The sequence below is a fragment of the Passer domesticus genome, chromosome 15 (genome assembly GCF_036417665.1).
Source record: "Passer domesticus isolate bPasDom1 chromosome 15, bPasDom1.hap1, whole genome shotgun sequence".
Classification (NCBI taxonomy): Eukaryota; Metazoa; Chordata; class Aves; order Passeriformes; family Passeridae; genus Passer; species Passer domesticus.
In genome coordinates, this window is record NC_087488.1 from 10684316 (window position 1) to 10698059 (window position 13744).

The window sequence follows — 13744 nt, forward strand, 5'->3', positions numbered from 1 at the left end:
TGTCCCCTGAGCTCCTCTGCACAAGGTGAGAGCAGCCCAGGACTGTGTCACCACAGGGACAGGGGTGCTCAGGGCTCTGGGAAGCTGTGCTGGACCTCTGGAGGTGCCTGCTGCCAGCTGCAATTCCTGGGTGTGCAGGGAGTGCTCGTTAACATGCATGGGATAAAACACTCAAATAGTGTGTGCAGTCTCACTCTTTCTCTTTTTATTTCTTTCTCTTTGTACTGAAGAAAATCACTTTCAGAATCTTTGTTTGAACATCATCTTCCTTTTCTGTCCTATTATTTTCTCTCTACTGTGATTTACAGAAAAACCCATGTAAATATTTTATGATAGAGCAAATTTTATTCTCTCTTCTCTTCCCTTAAAGAAAGCACCAATAAATGTTGCTTTGTTTTTGATTCATTCTCTGTAATAGCTTTCTCCCAAGCCTAGAAGAATCCTATACAGGGACAGATACACACTTCATTTCTTTCACAGGAGAGCTATATTGACTTCTTAGCGTAGAGAATAGTCCTTTTTTTCAAATAGCATGGTCTTGTATTGTTGTCCTGATATTAGCATCTGGATATATCTTCTTCAGACAGATGGGCTTGTTATTTTGAGTCAAACTCAATGTGAATGACCAAAACATTAATTTGAAACAACAAATTAAGATAGAGTTATTAATTTACAGTTCCATTTTCTTCCTTTCCATTTTAAATATCTGTGTGCTAATGCATATATACACACACATGTAGGTACATACAAAAAGAGTACCCACTGTAATTTTAGCCAGTATCTCTCAGCAGATGCACACAGAGAAAAAATAAATGAATAATTTGCTGATGCAGAGTTACAAGTCGGTGTTTGTCCCTGAGAGCTGAAGAACTTGTAAATGTCAGCCCAGATCCTGTGGCTTCGTCTCCTGTCAGCTTTCACACTCAGCTTAGCTGGGACACGCAGCAAGAAAACCTTTCAGAAAATCCAGCCTGCAGCTAGGGTGCATATTTGAGATGTAAGGATTGCTGTGCCCTGCTCTGTAGGCAGACAGACAGAGACAGACAGACAGCAGTGCTGGCCTGTGCACTCTGGCTCGTGCCCTCGGAGCTCCAACAAGGACCCAAGTGTCCTGGCAGCTCACTGGGACTGTCCTGGCAGCTCATATATGTCACAGCAGATAAAGGAATGGCTGGTGGGAGCTCCCTCTTGGTCATGACATCTTTTGCAGCCTCCTTGAGCTCTCATTCTGAACATTCAGGCTCAACCTGCCCCTCACTCCATTATTGATGTGGTACCAGCACAGGGAAGGGGGAGAAGTCATAAAAAGCACGTGCTTATTCTTCTCTGTCATTTTTTTTCATTGTTTCAAATTTCTGAAATGCAAGTTCAAAGAAAGGGTAATTACTTTCTGCAAGGGGCATTCATCTAATGAGAGAGTCATTTGCAATGAAAATATTTTAAGACCTAGGTGAAATGCTGCTAATGATTTGCTTTGTCAGGTCGTTAGGCTGCTTTCAGGCTTCACTGGAGGTAGCAAAGTTTGTTCTCAGCATGACCACTGAGGAAGCATTGCCTTAATTTGTGATCATACCACACTTTCTTTTTATAGTATCAATTAATAATAATAATCTCATCTCTTTGTGGGGACAGGGCTGGGGAGAAGGGGCTGCAGTGCTGGCACTGGGGCAGCACGGGGCACATCACTGCAAGTGCACCTGGAGCCTGCACCCACTGCCTGGAGCTGCTGAGAGTTCTGTCACATTAATGGGCTGACTCCACAGTCCAGAAATCCTCTTTAGTCTGCTCCTTTTTCCTTTTCTGTATTTTGGTTGCTGTTGAGCTGCTGTAGCTCAGCAGGCTCTGGCTGCCTGTGTGCCAGGGGGCTGTTTGTACCAGAGCTGCTTCCCACAGGGGGTGATTCTGTGCCAGGCTGACATTCTTACCGAGCCCTGCTGAGGCCTCTGACAGCCAATTGATTTCAAAGAACACGTTTTAATACAAGAATCTCAGATTTGGAACATCTGCAAAGCACAAGGATCTCTGTGCCTTTCTGAAAAAGTTGCTTACAAGGAGAAAGAATTTAGGCACCTGGTAGTGGCACTTCACCTGTACCTCTGCAGTTCCACAGACAGCCCAAACCTACTGGCAGTGTAAGAAATCTTCAGTCTTTCATTTATTTTTGTAACCTATTTATTCTAAAGCACAGTGAAATCAGGTTTCCAAATGACCCAAACATAGCTTAATTTATAATAATCATTTGTCACTCAACAGCTTTGGCCAGGCTCCCTGAGAGGGAGCTGTGACAGGATGCTCAGTGTCACCTGGATATTTGTCTGATGGTGCTGGACTTGCACAAGTCCAATTAAAAAACTAAAAAACAATTAACATGAACACATTTTGATGATAAACTTGCCTTTTAGCCATGGGAACTCAAAAGATCTCTCACAATTTTTTCCTGTGAGAAAAATCTTCCATTCCACCCCCCTTAATCTTTCTCACTCCTCTCCACTGCCTCCATCTTTTATTTGTTATTCAGGTATTTAAAGGACTACAAAAATAATAGAGGTGAGAAATATTACAAGTAAAATACAGTATTTATGTAAGTAGAATATGGTATTAATATTTTACAATTATTTTCCATAGGAACATCCATTAGACTGTCCCAAACAACTGCATTTAGATATTTCAGATACTGAGTACAAAACTGTTTTTAGAAATATTGGGAAATTTCACTTTATCTTATTTAATCTAGTTAGGCACTTTGTACTGTCATCATTATAGTCTGCTTCTTTATGGTTGGATCAGGTTTCACTATGAAGAAATTAGTGCATTTTTACAAGAGAAAATCCACACAGGTAAAAAAGAGCATCAGGGCAATGCAAGAAAATACCAGATTTCTTGGCCTGTTTTATTTTACTTCCTTCTGTTTCCAAATGAACTTGCAGATCAGGTTGGGTGTAATGTAATTTAACTCCTAAACTCACATATTTTATTTCTTGTCAAAGTTGTACTTTAATGTCTATCCTCAACCCTGGTAAAATTAAAAATAAAGAGTGTTGTCAGGTCCGGAAATGTAGTTATTTTACTTGTCATTTCTTGTTAGTCCTTTGCTTCACCCATGATCACTGAGTGGATAAAATATTTAAAGGAATGGGCTGTGTTCTATCAAAAGTGTTTGAGATGAGCAACAGGGGATGTCAGCAGAGGAGGTCATCAGGCAATTTCCCTCTCTCCTGTCTGCTGGGGCCTTTGTAAGCCGAGTGTTATGAAAACAGGCCAGTCACACTGAAGGACCTGGGGTTTAATACACAGTATGTGCTCTCAGGAAGAGAATTTGGCTTGGGTCCCAGGAGGACTTATTTCTTATGTGTGTTACTTCAGGTCTCTGGGAAATTGGAAGAGCATAAAAGTTCATTTCTGAGCGACCCAGTGTAAGTGGTAATTTAGGAATAGATTCAGGTCTTTTTTGATGCAGGGCTATATTGTACCCACACTAACTAGGGGATCTGTACCTACAAATGGGTGACAGTGGGAGTCAATGGTCTGAAAGGTGCTGGGTAATACAGCCAGTTTAGGATGGCTTAGGTCTGGCTCACAGAGATCCTGAGAACTTGCTATTTCAGTGTTCAAGCAAAGATGCTCAAAGCTGAGTGCCTCAAGATGAAAAGTCATCAATAACCACATTCCTAGGGAAATGTCACATCCTTCACCAGATGCTATACATTGCTGGACCTTTGTTGTGCCAAACCAACACTTCAGGGACCTCTTCCTGACCTTCCTTTGAGCAAAATTATGGCCTTCCTCAGCAAGCTGCAAAGATTTTAGCATATCTGACTGCACCTGTGTCTGTCATCTGTGTAAAGAAGTCACATATGCCAGGGAGTCTGCTGCTCATCACAGGCTCAGAAGGGTGAGGTAAGTCTGCTGTGACCTGTTCTGCATGCAAAACAGTCCTGGGGGAGCTTCCTGCCCAAAGCACCACTGACAGGAATCCCACCGAGGTCAAGCCCAGTGCTCTTGGCTTGTGTCAGGATTGACACAACTCCACAGTGCTAATGGCAGGTCAGGATGCTAAGTTGCATTTTATCTTAATCTGTCTCCCTCTGCCTCATAAATAAATGTTCACATGGGCATCAGCATTATTTTAGTACTGTGCTGCAACCTGAATGTTTTTAGTTTTTGAATAGTGTTCTGAAATCTCCCAGTAGTGCCACAGTTGTTGACAGCATCATTTCCATTCACTCTTTTCTAATGCCCTGGGATGTTTTTTATTTTTTTTTTCAATCAATGGGAAACTTACCCCAGCTGAATTCTCTCATATTTTAGAGACAAACATAAATCCCTTTTCCCTCTCTTCTCTTCCCACCCACCCTGCCTCCCTGAAGGTCATGCCTACCTTTGTGAAACAAATCCCAGCTTTTGTTTTCAATGCTGTGTGAACAAAATTCATGACAGCACTGGGACACCCAAGTGACTGCAACATCCCAGGCTACTTGCTGATGTTCAAATGCTTGATGACAGATGTCAATCCAAGTGCAGAGGCAGTAAGAGAAATAAAGGATATGAAGTAATTAATATATCAATTCATTGGCAGAAACGAAACTTGCAGCTTTTCTTAGGTTTCTTTGCCTCTTTCTTTCTTCAAAAAAATAAAGAAGCGTAATGTAGAGAATTTTCTGTTCCTTTCTCTCCCCTGAGTGCTTAAGTACAATCTTTGTTTCATTTTTCCTAACAGATCTCCCCACAAAGCAAAGTAATTATTGATAAAATTCTGCATTTTCAGTCAGTCTTCTGCAGATTTGGGAAGTTTAGTAAGTAGACCCAGTTTAATCTTCGGGTTGTTCTGCTCCCAGCATACAGATGATAACCCTGGACAAAGCTACCTTGCAGGTGTTACAGGCACTTTTCAATGTCCATTCTCATGGCAGCAGGGATCACTGTCCAGCCTTTGAAGGGTGCTAGATAAATTATATTTATCTCTAAATATTAATAATGGGAAGTAAGGGGAGTGGTTCTAGTTGTGTTATACCCATCACAATATGTCCTACCTGCCTTAAGTACAGTCTCTGTCATGATTTACTTGAATATCGATTGTAATTATACAATTAGCATATTTACCCTATGTACATAATTATACATAGTTACTGTAATCATGATCAGAAAAGCAAAAGCCTATTTTTAATAAGTCCCAATGAAATTCAGATGAGAAACTCAGCATTAAAAGAACATTAAGTACTTGATACAACACCAAAATGATTCATATTCAACTACCACAGAAGAATATGGAATTGCCAGAGAGCTGCTGGATTTAAGTATTCAGATATTCATTTTCCAGTGTAAATGAGTATAGTTCATGGCAAACTTCTTTTGGGAAATAAACTCATGTGCGGTGACTAACAAATTTGTATACATATTATACAACTATGCACAAAAGAGGGTGTATTCAGGTGTTCTGAAAGAGGTATTCCTTAACTCTGACAAGGCCATGGCTGAGTGAAGCAACTCAGACCTGTTGCTGAAAGAAAGAGCAAACCTCCTCAGTTAACATTGTACCCTTGAAATGGTGTAAATAAATATCCTAAGATGCCTTTTAATAGTGTAATTATCTTCCCCAAGCTAGGAGCTGTCATTGACATTGAATTCTTCTTCCGAGTTTCTGATAGTGGGAATGGTTCTTCCAAACTTCCTCATACTGGGAAAAGCACTGCTGTGGGAAAGGTCACATCTAATTACTCCAAAGCACAGCAGGGACAGAATCATTGAACTGGAAAAGCTGGGTGAGTCTCTGGCATTGCTGCTCCTCCATCTTTCTAATCAGGATCACCACTGGTGATTTTTGCCTTCTCCTTTTTTTATTTCTACCTCTTTTCCTTTATCTCCTTAATTTATCTCAAATTTCTGCTTTGAGTTTCAGTTTCTGAACGGGTTTCATGGAGTGGTAAGAAGGGCCTTTTTAGGGCACTTAAGCCACTTTTTACAACAGCGAATTAGTGGAAATACTTGTGGAAATTCAAAATACTGGTTCTTCAGTATATCAGTTTGGAGATAGGCAGGTCATGCTTCTCTCTTGCTTAAGAAGCTCAGTGAGAAGAGGAAAGTGCTCCATGAATCACTCCTTGCAGAGGGACTCAATCTCAGTGGTGTAGTCAGATTACTGTCACTCAGATTTATGGGAATATACCTAAGGTGAAGATGGATACGAGAATTTCCCTTAGAAATGCTTCCCTGAGGTGACTTGCATCAACATGCATATGCCAAGTGGACTTAAATCTGTGGTCATGTGTGAATTCTGGGAGATTAAAGATTCCCCTCAAATGTAGGGCATAGCTGTAACTCACTTTCACAAGGTTTACATGACTTACATCCTGTTCTGCATGGCAGACACCTGACATGAGCTGCTGAAAGCTCTCCTGGGTGTTGAAAGCGGCGTATGGGATGCTCCAGGCAGATCATGGGAGTTTTATGGTGACTGCTTTTTGTTGATGCACTGATGAGCAGAAAGCAGCCAGCTCTTTCAAAATCTTCCTTTAGGGATTTGTGTTCTTCCTGTGGAAGTGTTAAACTCAATTCCATGTTGTGTGTCCAAAGCAAGCTGGCTCAGATGTGAATACAAATTGTGCCAGCGTTTTGGTTTTTTATCACAGATCAATCTCCCATCAGGAGAGACAATTCTGAAATAATGTCAAGTCCTGACTAGCACTTTTTAGCAGCTTGTGACTTGTCTCCAAAGCAATGTAGCATCTCGAGGCTATTCCCAAACAAAATGTTACAAGCTGGTAGCAGCCCCAGTTCAGAAAACAGAAACACAGACATTGAATGAGAAGCAGTTTTGTACATTTAATTAAATGTACAAATTAATTAAAAATATACTTTGTGTTCTGTGACCTCAAGGCCAAGCATTCACATCCTAAAATGTGACTCGTATTTTGCCAACACTGTTCTGATGTCACCTGTGTTTCAGTGTTATAATTTTAATTGGTCACTAGCACTTGCAGCAGCATAAAATAAATATTTCATGATTCTCATTCATTGACTGATGTCTGTTACATTATTCATTTGTGTGTAAAAGTGTTGTCTTGTTTGTGTTTGAGAGATTTAGGTGCCCAGAATTGCAGTTTGCCTATTATCTCACTGCATAACACTTTTGTCAACAATATCTATGTCCCAGTGTTTCATCACTGTGAAAAATGCTGCTGGTTTTAAGTGATATGTGAGGGATTCTATGTTTTCAGAGAGTAACCAAGCACTTTAGAGAGGAGAGTGTTGTGTGACAGGTTGTAGCTTCCCTTAATGATCAGCCCTAATTTGGACTAGAGTTTAAAGGATAAGAGGCGCTATCCCAGAACCTCAAGGAATGTATGAATAATGGGAGCAATATCTTCAGCTCTCATGAATTTGTACAACTCTGTAACTGATTCCAGTGCTCACCTGTGTTAGCTGGAGATCTGAATAGTGACTGGTGAGGAGAAGGAGGAGTAGGAGCTCTCAAGGAATTGCTGAGGAGCAGGTGGATATTTTTCGCCAGGCTGCCCACTGCTCTCAGCAGCCACTTGGGGAAGAGCTCTAAAAATGTACTCCTGCAAGTCTCCAGGAAGACTTTCAGCAGAGAGAGGGAGTTCATTTGGTTCAGCAGCCAAGCAGAAAAATATATTTAAAAATCACTATTCTGTTTACTGATTACCTTTGGGAACTCAGGAGAAGTGACGCTTTTACAGAGTAATCAGCAAAAAAGTTCTGTGGTCTCAGGCAGTTTTGCTGAGTTGATACAATCCTAGAGAAGGTGTTTTTCAGTGCAGGTTTCTTATATTCCCTGTAGGAAGAAAAAGGAAAGAGATCTGAAATCCCTCCTGACCTGATTTTCCGGTTTTTTAGTATTTCTCCCCCTCCCTGGATTTGGGAGCTGATGGTTCGCTTCTTGCTGCAGCAGATTTCTTGTCAGGAGTGCAGCTGAACGTGGAGCATGGTGTAACTGTGTGTTTCTGCAGCAGCCTTGAAAAGAAAATAAAAAATGTTTTATGTAAAATTTTTACTTTGCTTGAATTTTAAAGGAACAAAGCTCAAAATAGTGTCAAATGCAGAGCATTTTTCACCCAGATCTGGGTAACTTCAGCTTCTGAGTGACAGTTTTTGTGACTGTGAGACGAAAGGTTAAAATGAGCAAAGAAAGTCAATTTCTTAAGAAAAGAAATAGCCTGCCTGCCTCCCTATATGCTTATCATTGAGTTTAGTGTCTACATAAAGTGTCCTTTAAATATTCCCCTTCACTTCTCTGTTTGAAAGGAAGGTTATAGAAAACCAAATCAGGATTTGGGATTTCTCAGTAAAAGTAGGTGAATCATCCTCCTCTCTGCAGCTCACTTTTCCCACATGTAAAGGCAGGTTAACAATGTTTATTTGACAAAGAGCCTTAGGGCTGAGTTATTATCTCAAATGTTTTACAACTGGAAACACTTTACCTAGTTATATTTTTATTTTTATTTTTACTGCTAGTAATGCTAAAAAAAGAAAAAGAGCAGTAATAAGGCAGCTGGCATTCACCTTCAGCAGTGCTTCACACCTGACTCTTTGAATCTTCTCATTTACAAGCCTGAGAAATGAGGGATCCTATGTTCAGTGATTCCTCATCTTTGTGGCTTTGGGCTCCAGCTGCCAACGGGGCTCCATGGCTCTGCAACTCAGGCAAAAAGAGACGAACCTGTGGCTTTGAGAAATGCAAAAAGGAGAACACGTTTTAGAAAGGGAGAAAACTTTTCTTTCCTCACCACTCTAAGTCACAGTGATTTGTGGGAGGCTGAAACTGGTGCTCTAACAGGAGAGAAAGCCATGACTCCTGTGTTGTGGCCAGATTAAACCTGAGTTTGAAGAACTGTTGAAACATTGTTATTTTAGGAATGCATTTTGGTGTTTTATGTCATAATTATTCTGAAATATCATCTGAGACTCCCATGTGCACAAGTAAAGCTCTCTTGATTAACGTTGATAGGTTGCTTATCCATTTCTTCCAGGAACTGAATTCCCTGGGCAGAAAAGTCTCTGCAGCTTGTTTTTCTACTGAGCCAGGGTGTGTTCTCAGCTGGGAAGGGCCAAGGATTTATACATGTTAAAAGTCCAGCATGAGAGCTGGAAAAGTACTTTCAAAAACTGCAATTGTGAAAGGGCTGGTCCTCTGAATATTTGGTTATGCTTTGTTATTGTTTATAAACTTTTGTATCCCATTTAAGAGAGAGCACTGGAAAAAAAAAAGAGAGAGAAGTTTGGAACTGCTTAGAATATTTTTGTCAAAAAGACTTTTTCAATTACAAAACCATTTTCCCCAATATTTGGAAAATCAATTTTGATGACATTTCTTTTTGTTCTAAATGCACAAGGGATTAAGTGCTTTGATTGTGTCAAAAGCCTGTTTCAATTTCTGTTGTAGGAGCACTTCTAAAAACTCCAAACGAACATTTTAGCAATGAAGTACAAACATAAAAATGTTCTTAGGAGCTTAAAAAGCTGAAAACCATCCCCCAACATACTGACAGATCTCAAGCCAAAGTGAAGAAAAAAAAAAATCCCAGAAAATGAATTACTGACATTGCCATTATTGCCTCTGGTAAATATACAGTGCTGGTTTTCAAGGACTAAAAATCTTTTGTTTTGAACTTGCTGTCATTGACTGATCAGCACAAACAGTGAGCAGAGAGAAGGTTTCTGTGTCAGACAGAGCCTTGGGCTGCTGCGTGGCTCAGCAGCACAAGGGATGTGCTGGACAGACCCATGGCAAACCCAGCTCCTGCCACGTTCTCTTTCCCAATCCCCTGAATTCTCTGAGCTAAATCCTGCAGTCAGGGCCTCCTCTGTGACATCCACCATATTAAGGTTACCAGGAGGAGAAATCAAATCTCTGGGGTCCATGGCATGAAGAAAAAAGAGTGCTTTGTTTGTGACCCTCTCCTGTGCCCACTGCCCAGGGGGCACACAGGCTGTGGGGCCCAAGGCTGCAGGTCTGTGCCCCAGCCCCAGGCTCCTGCTGGCTCCAGCTGCCTTCCTGCCCTGGCTGCCACTGTCCCTTGGCAGTTTGTGGGTGGTGGGACAGATTTGTGCTGCACCACACAAATGTGCTTTGGGTGTGTGGAGCAGATGCTGCCTGGCACTGGCTGGCAGGATTTTGGTTAAGTCCTGCATAAGTGGGGGGGGTCTCCCTTGAGGTTTTTTCCTCTTGCAGTCAGTCTCTCCTGTGCTGCAGAATTCTGAGATTTCCACCCAGTGGTGCAGGCCGGCAGATTACTGCGAAAGACTTGTTTTTAATATAGATTACACCTCACTCCCGATCCCCCCCCCACAACACTTTTTCCTTGGGAAGCAGGCCCAGCTGGGGCCCACAGTCCATTCCTCCATGTTCTGGGGAGTTCCCTGGTGTGGAACCCTTCTTGCCTCTCTGGCAGCTGTGATAACTTTTTTTTGTAGTATGTTTTGTGGATACAGCCTTGCTGTCGTGCCTTCATCTGAGACTTCCACATGATAAAAACCTTGCTGCTGCAAATCTTACCAGAAGCAGAGAGTGGTTGTGTAGCAGTTGCACCTGGAGGCAGAGAAGACAGATGCTTGTCTGTCTGTCCAACAACTCCGTGTGTCTGCCAGTCACGTGTCCTTTGCTGAGGTTTTCATGCCATGGAATGCAGCAATTTATGGCTGAACATAATTCAGTAAAAAGTGGTCTTGTTTGCAATGGCTGCTGAAGGAGTTAGGGCTCTGATCGTGATCCCAAATCCTCGTGATGGATCCTAGGATGTTTGTAAGAAATGGCTTTAAGTGCCTGAGGAATTTAAGCCTCATCTCTTTAACCTACATCAGGAAACAAGCCTTTCCCAAGTTATCACAATGCTGTGGCCATGCTGATCCAGGCCATCACCTTTTCTCTTTCAACATCCTCATGAACAAAGGCATCTACCCCCAAAAAAGAAGTTTTATTTCTCCATGGATTAATTCTGGAATAATCATGTGAGTTAATATCCGAAATGAGAGACAGCCTGATTTTTACAGAAAGTCCAAAGATTGCTGAATGCTAATATTTGTAAATGCTTTAGAAAATCCCGCCCTTTATTGTCTGGATCTTACTGACTTGGCTGGAATGCTCTGTATCATTAAACAGCTGGACAGAGGTAGGAAGCAGCCTGAGTTTGTACCTTCCTGCCCTTCAGAGGCTGCACTTAAAAGGTACAAGACTCAGACCCACTTCTCAGTCTAACCTGACCTGTACCAAATCATTAACCACATTAGTCTCATCCCCTCAGTTTAAATATGAGTGGGTGCTTACTCATTTCCAAATATAGTTTTTGCTCTTAAATGATTCATATTGTTTTATCATTTTCATAGCACTCTATAGAGACTTGGCAGAGGCCTGGGGGACCTTTACTCTCTCCAGCTTGTCACTCCAGATGGCTTTGCATTTCCACAGCAGATGAGATGCTCTGGTCATGGCAGTGCAGTTTCCTGCATTTACTAATCCGCTTTGCCAACCTCCCAGACCCTTGTAGGATGCTTCTGTGCACCACATTTGAAGAGTTTGCATTTAAATTGGCTTTTGAAATGCATGATTCATTTTCTTATTTTAATTACTGTCTCTGTTGCACTCCTAGATAGTTATATACTCTGCTGGAATACTTGGGGGTTATATTTTTTTGAGTAACACAAAACATCTATAGTAAAAGCAGGCAAAAGAATAGTGTCTTCATTTTCCTCCTGGTGAACTGAATCTCTGAAGGATGAACTGATTTTCTTCAAGATGCTCAAGGGACTGTCCCAGAATCTGGGACCTCCTTTCTTTGGGGCTTGTATAACTTCTGGCTTAGAAATTCATGAAACCTTGTGGGATCAGTTGCAGAGCAGCAGCCTGAGGAGCTAATCTTATGCCTGAGAGTCAGTAAAATGAGATTCCTCACAAGTGCAGTTTCACTTACACAGTGGAAAAATGTTTCTGACTATTAATTCTCATCTCCACGAATTTATTTGAGTCAAAAGTGGTATGAAATATTGGGTCATTTGCAGCTGGAGTTTGTGCAGTGCCTGGGTCAGCCAGGAAAGCTGTGCTCAGCACATTGAGCCGCTGTATTTCAGAAACCCCCTGCTACTGGGTAGCAAACAGTCTTCATATTCATAAAGTGTTGTTTTTTCTGAAAAACAGTCCTATTATGTTTCTCTGAAATCTACTTAGTTAATGCTGTGGTCCTGCTGTGTTTCTGTGAGTCTGTCTTTGGGTAATCCTCCAGCTTTTGCCTCAGGCCTTGGCGTGTGACAAGTGAAACCATGCTGTGACACCGGTGGTGCCAATTTACTACTCCTGTTTTGTACTCAAAGTAAAGATAGCAAATTGATCCATGCTCTGTTTAGTGGCTTTACTACTTGTGAAGTGCTCCTGTGCCTCAGCAGATTGCATCCCATGTCATTCTCAGGACCAGAAGCCTTTTCCCATTTGCCTGGTCCCTACCAAGGGTTTAACATCACGTGCAGGGTGTGCACGCTGCTCTGCTTTGGCCTCTCTGAGGTTGTGCAAGCCTGGGAAAGGGAGGAAAGGACTCCTGAATTCCTCCTTTTGCAGGATAAGTCTTGCACAAGCAGTGTTGAAAGCTTGTGAAAGCAGCAGAGCCCTGGTGAGTGGTGTGAGCAGATCTAGTCAGCTCTGTGTCTGTCTGTCTGTCTGTCTGAGCTCCACATCTCCTGGAGGCAGAGCTGAGGGAGCAGATATTGCTGAGAAGCTGTAATGAAGAAGAGACTTTAGTGGTTGAAGCTTTCAGTTATCCTGAGGCTATTGTAGTGTTTAGAAATGGGGAATGTGGGGTGTTGTGTTTTGTAATATTTGTGCAAAACTCTGTGGGGCCAGTTGGGGCCAGCTGTTGTGCTCTGCAGTGATTGACATCGTAAAAAATGAATGTTTAGAAATTGGATGTGAGTAAGACTTCTCCAGGGCTGAGCTACTGCTTGGCCACTTGGCTCTATCTTTTTGTAGGTCATTGCTAATGCATTGTGAGTTTAAATTTAGTGCTAGAATGAATTACTCACCATTGAAGTCAAAAGAAGAATTTTCAGCTCAAAGTTTCAGGCTATTTTCCCTAGACCTCTCCATCAGAGGAAGCACCAGTTAGATAGATAGAAGTGCTCTATGAGTTTTTGCCTGAATTAAATTATAATTAACCTGGGAACAACAACAACAAAGAAAGGAAACCTGAATATCTCTGAGAAAGGACAAGCTTGGTGGGCACCTCAGAATGCTTTTTCAATCCTTTGTTTGGGTACTATGGAAGCTCTAAGGGGATTTCAATCTTTGGCGTATCAGATGATTCCAAGCAGAGATCATTTATTTGGCCAGTTCCAAAATCCTCATTCCTCATCCCTCCCTTTCTGTGACACATGACCCTGCCAGGAGATGACAGGAGCATTGACTTAAGTTCCTATGGACAGGAGAAGAGTTTTAGCCAACGAGCTCCATGTTTCTCTGCTGTGATCTCTAGCAATGCCATCACTGTTGATCTTAGATCGTGGCTGAGCCTAACCCTGCAGTTAAGCACTTAGAAAGTCACAGCCTGTCAGAATAGCATTAGTGTCAATCCCAGCACCTCGCCCACCTGCTGCCACCTCAGATCATGCCTGAAATATTAACTCATTGCTCCCTTGGAGTGATGAAGGGAGGATGATCAGCTCCTTGTCAATCAGACTTTCAATCTGAGCTTCCAGCGTGCTTATAAATCATACTACCATTAGCTAAAACAAAGTGGGTGTTTTT

At 41.8% G+C, this 13744-nt stretch overlaps 1 long non-coding RNA gene across 1 annotated transcript; it reads right to left on the reverse strand.

Moving 5' to 3' along the window:
- Positions 1-261: 261 nt before the first annotated feature.
- Positions 262-10700, reverse strand: LOC135281718 (uncharacterized). The gene is made up of 5 exons (XR_010348259.1): positions 10514-10700; positions 8521-8683; positions 7664-7792; positions 4379-4492; positions 262-1355 (listed from the first exon to the last, which is right to left on the reverse strand). It is a non-coding gene; the product is annotated as an uncharacterized LOC135281718 (long non-coding RNA).
- Between the last annotated feature and the right edge of the window lie 3044 nt (positions 10701-13744).